The 5,745-nt window shown below is 33.1% G+C and overlaps 1 pseudogene; it reads left to right on the top strand.

Moving 5' to 3' along the window:
- The first annotated feature begins 2,787 nt into the window (after positions 1 to 2,787).
- LOC105300743 lies at positions 2,788 to 3,309 on the top strand (annotated as a pseudogene).
- Positions 3,310 to 5,745: the final 2,436 nt, after the last annotated feature.

Raw genomic sequence — 5,745 nt, 5'->3', positions numbered from 1 at the left:
AGACATAAAAATAAAACTAACTAAATAAAAAAATATACTATGTTCATGGATGGGAAACCTCAATCAATATTAAAAGTTAAAAAGAAAATAAGTTAGGCCCAAATTAAAAATTCAGTGAAATTTCAAACAAAATCCCAACAGATTTGTTTTGCAGAACCTACACTTGACATGAAAAATTAAAGGGCTAAGAATAGCTAGGACAATTACAAAGAAGAACAGGTAGAGGGACTTATTCTCCCAGATATCAAGACCTATAGGTGTGTGTCAGAGGTAGGGGAGAGAGTGAGTGAAATGGGTGAAGGGAGCCAAAATAAAAACTTCCAGTTATAAAATAAATAAGTCATGGAGATGTAAAAAACAAACAAACAATGACATAATAAAGACATAATATTGAACACCATGCTAATAGTACAGATTTGTCTAAGCTTCCAGTGAACCAGAATAGAGAGCAAGGTACAGACACAGACAAATATGATCAAGGTGACATTATAAATTTCATAGCAAGAAAATAGAATATTAAAAAATATTGGAATAATCAATAATTCATTATCAAAAAATTATAATAGATCCCTATTTTATACATGTACAAAAAGGAAAATCAAGATGGAGCAAAGACCTAAATATAAAAAGCAAAATTTTAACATTTTTGGAAAAGAATATTGAGAATTTTTTATGACATTGCACATAAACTTTAAGGGGAAAAAAACAATTCCGTCAGTTTTATAACTTAAAACTTCTGTAAAGTAAGATGCCATAAATACAGTTATGCAATAAACATAACTGACAAGGAGTTAATATTTAAAATATATAAAGAACTCCAACACAATAAGAAAATAAAAAACTACTTAATAAAAAATTGGGCAAATGATACGACGAACAAGCAATCTATAAAAGAGAAAACTCAAGTGACCAATAAGTACAAGAAATTCAATTTCTCTATTAATAAGATAAATGCAGATTAAAACAACAGATTTCATTCATATTCATCAGACCAAAAAACATTTTAGAGTCTACAAAAGCAAGTATTGGTGAGGATGTGAAAACTAGAAATTTATATGCTACTAGTAGAAGATAAACTGGTATGACCACTTTGGGGAGTGATTTGGCAATATTAACTAATAAAGTTGAAGATTTACATACATATGAAACAATGACTCTACTCTTGTATGTATGTACAATGAGAAATGCATAAGAATATTCATTGCAGCATTGATGTAACACTGAAAATTAGTAACAACCTAAATGTCCCTTAATAGGTAACTAAATAAATATAAGTTGAGGTATATTTATTCAATGAAAAATATTCAGTAGTTACAATTAATGTACTAGAGTTACATATATCAACATGGATAAATATAAAAAATAATCTTGAATAGAAAAGGCAATTAGCAAAATAATATTTAAAGTGTGACACCATTTAAATAAAGTTTAGAAACAGGCAAAACACTAGCATATATTACAGTATATAGTAAATGTATCTTAAAGACAAACATAAAAATGATATATACTAATATAATGAGCATCACTGGGGTGAAAAGGGTACAAAGTGAGTTCAACTATATATGTACAGTAATGTTTAATTTCTAAGAAAAAGAAAATTTGAAGCAAACATGGCCAAATGTTAAAATTTGATGAGCTGTTTTGTGGATACATTGGATAAATTAGTCACTATACTTGCCTGTTGTCTGAAATTGTTTGTAATTTAAGAGGAAGGAAAGAAGGAAGGGAGGAAGGAAGACAATGAAGGAGAGAGATACAGCAATTGCAATGCACCCCATTTCCTACTTAATGCCACAATTTTGCTGCTGTTCCTTCTTCACAGTGGAGCAACATGGTAGAGTGGTAGATAGAAAAGTGTCTTATTTTTCAAAGATTTAAGTTCTGATCCTAATTTAGTTTTTCATCGGAGTTAAGTAACTTTACTCAAGTCACAAAATTCAAAAGGTACAGAGCTAGGATTATTTGAGTTAGTACTGAATTGTTTTGAGTTAGTACTGAATTGTTTTCTTTATTGCAAAATAGGAAAAAAGTAAACAGCTCACAAAGTGGTTGTAAAGGTCACCTGAAACAGCTTATATAAAACAACTCAGAGTCCCTTCCATGTAGAAACATGAAAAACAAATGCAGAATGAAATTAGAGATTTCCTTCACTTGTTTCCAAATTCCTGCTTCTCCTTTCCCACATTCAACAACCTATCCTTAGCCCGCTTTTTGCTGAAAGGCATGAATTTTCTCAGCTTTCTCATAAACTTTTACATTTTTCTTGACATTCCTAAAAGGTAAGGATATGTTTATTTGTTTGTTTGTTTGTTTTCTTCACATTCTGTAGGTTAGAAAATTAAAGCCCATTAAGATAAGGAACTAGCCGAAGTTACATAGGATATTTAGGGAAGTAGCTGAGACCGAAATAGAATTCTCTTGATTCTTGGCCTGCTATTCTAAACACTCTGCCATACTATTAAAAAAAAAAAACAAAACGAAGCAAAACAAAAATCAATTAAAAATACACACCTTGTGACTTCCTAAAAGATGGCAAAGCATGACTGTGCCCCAGACTCCAGATTTCCCATACTCTCCAAATTTCTAAAAAACAAGAAAGCCATTGAAACAAAGAAAAATTTTATTATCAACAGTAAAACTCCAGAAATTAAACTCAAGCTCTCCCAGAGAGAAACCAAGTGGCCAGGCTCATCCGCAGCCACAGCAGCAGCCACAGAGGAGCCAGACACAAAGAGGAGAGCTGTTTGCAGAGTGGGGTGGAAGTTTGGTCATGTCAGATGACAGTTTGAAGGCAAACACCAGCTCCTCCTCATCTTCGTCTTCCAATCAGCAAACCAAGAAATAAACACCCTCAAGAAAAAGGAGCATAAAGTCAGCATGAACAAAAACTCCAAACTCCTCTCCATCAACGCCAAGACGATTTGGAAGGAACTGGCAGGTATCACTTTAGACCCTTCACCTAGCTCCGGTGCTGGTCCCAAAGGTGATAACATCTGTGAATGGAGATCAACCATTCTAGGGCCACCAGGATCTGTTTGCAAGGGTGATATGACTCTCTCTGATATCTCTTTTACACCAGAATATCCCTTCAAGCCTCCAAAGGTTACATTTTGGACAAGAATCTATCCCTGTAATATTAACAGTCAAGGAATTATTTGCTTGGACATACTGAAGGATAATTGGGTTCCAGCACTAACCATTTCTAAAGTCCTCCTATCTGCTCACTTCTTATAGACTACTTCTGCCAACTCCTTGATAGGAAGTATTGCCACTCAGTATATGACCAACAGAGCAGAACGTAACAGACTAGCAAGAGATAGTAGACAAAGAGATACGCTACATAAACTGGGTTTTCACAATTCTTATATTATTTATCTGTCACAGAGAGAGCTGCTTATGATTTTGAAGGGGTGGAAAAGGGTGGGAGTTGGTAAAGAGTAGGTATTTCTATAATAGATATTATTCAGTCTTATTTCCTAAGATTTTGTTGAAACTTAAGGTATCTTGCTACATTAGACAGAATTTGTAATAGCAACAAAAACTGTCATTAGTTCTGCAATATTAGCTGAAAAGTAGTACAAAGAATAGACATTTAGATTCAGTTGCTTGTAGTCTATAATTTAAAACAGCTTAATTTTGTACAGGTCACACACATGGCCATTCATGTGAAGTCCTTCCAAGACTACATATTTTTTCGTTTAAAAAAATTGGAACTTGTTTTCCCATTTTGGAAAGGAACACTGATATTTAACGGTTTTTAGAGACTGTCATCATCTCATATAACTAAAATGGACATGTGGCTCTAAGACACCACAGAAGAAATGAGTAGTTATGTACTTTATTTTAGATGCCAATCTAATTCATTGTGAAAAGATTAGAGGTTTGAATCAGGACTCATGAAAATCTGTAGTAAAATACCTTAAGCTGTTAACTGTAAGGCATAGAATAGGAGTTGCTCAGTGGATTGGTTACATGTTGTGGACTACTTAATTCTGTATTTGTTACTGTACTAAAAACAATATTAAAACAAGCAAAAAATTAAACTCAAGGCAGTAGATATACACATAAAAGTAATACACGGTCTAGAAAAATAACAGTACCATATTCATTCACAGTTAACCCAACCACTGAAATGGATGAATCATAACAGTCATAAAAATATGTTAGAGAGGAGCTGAAAATTAATTCCTGAAGATGCGAGAGAACATATGTCTAGAGAACTGTTGTATATGTTTACTAAGCAACACCTGGTCAGGATTATCACATTACCAAGTAAGATAATTGTGCAAAAGCAAAATGAACCCAGTGGGAAAAAGTGCAATAAAGAATAATTTAGAGAAATGTATTAGAAAATAAAAAGTATAAGTAGATTTTAAAAGAACATGAAAGAAAAAGGTAGAATCAAACTTTGAATAATAGAAGTCTCAAAGAATACAAAAAATAGGCACAGATGTGATCAATAAAGGTATAATAGGATATTTTTTCACCTGAAAAAGAACTGAGATTAGACACAAAGAGAGCTCAGAGAGGAAATCAAAATTAGCTAAGATCAGAGCCCAAGACCATAGCTTTGGAAAAATAAATAAAATTATTGCTAAAAATGAAATAATTCTAAGCATTCCAACCTGAAAAAAAAGGTGGGCTATTTGCAAATCGAGCACCTTTATATTTTGCCATTAAAACAAAACTAAAAGAATCAGAGAAAAAAGATATTTATCTCAAATATATTTTATTTAAATAAATGGACCAGGAAAGTACTATTAGTTTGGCAATGTGTTAATAAAATCTAGGAGGCAATTGCCTTGTATATTTCGTATCTTCTAGAGCACCAAGGACTCTATAAGCTACTGTTTGAAGAAAAGTGATTTTGAAGGAAAGTGATATGTTATGTGTCACCTTGGCTGGGCTATAACCTGCAGTAATTCAATCAAACACTAAATCAGATACTGCTTCAAAGGTATTTGGTAGACATGGCTAAAGTTCAAAATCGGTTCACTTTAAGTAAAGGAAATTATACTAGATAATTTAGGTGGGCCTGAATCAATCAGTTGAAAGCTTTTAAGAGCAAAACTGAGAAGACATTCCACCTGTGGACTGAAGCTTCAGATTGCCGGAGAGTCCCAGCCTGGCTTTCCTGGTAGCCAGCCCTTCGGATTTCGAACTTTTCTAGCCAGCCCCCGCAATTGCAAGAGCCAATTCCTTGCAAAGAATTTGTTAATTCTACTGGTTCTTTCTCTGGTGGAAACTTGACTGACACAGTGATATAAACTACAGTTGTTTTTAAGTCTTTTTCATTGACGTAATATTAAAAAATAATATAGAAGAGATTGATTTTAGAAATTATAAACCTCATAGTAAGTTAATAAAGAATGCGAAAGCATGAAAATCATAAGATAAAGAAGCCAAATGTACTAAATTGCTCATCTTATAATTTGATAGTCAAAGTTATTTTTTATTAGATATCTATAAATAGGTAAATATAGATAAGGATGTTTTTGGACTTAAAATATTCACCAGTAGAATTAAAAACAGGGTGTTTGAGGTAGCCAGCCTCCAAGAGAGCGCCAAATACCCCTGCTTCCTGGTATTTACATTTTTGTGTTGTCCTTTCCCATATTGCACTAGCGGTGGGCCGCATGATCAATAGAATATAGCAAAAGTGATAGTATGTCATTTGGGAGATTAGGTTTTAAAAGATACTGTGGCTTCTCTCTTGACCCTTTCCTCTCTCTTAGATCATTTGCT

Source organism: Pteropus vampyrus, unplaced genomic scaffold, assembly GCF_000151845.1.
Source record: "Pteropus vampyrus isolate Shadow unplaced genomic scaffold, Pvam_2.0 Scaffold217, whole genome shotgun sequence".
Classification (NCBI taxonomy): Eukaryota; Metazoa; Chordata; class Mammalia; order Chiroptera; family Pteropodidae; genus Pteropus; species Pteropus vampyrus.
Note: the sequence above shows the minus strand (reverse complement) of the source record. Positions and strands in the feature narration are given on the sequence as shown.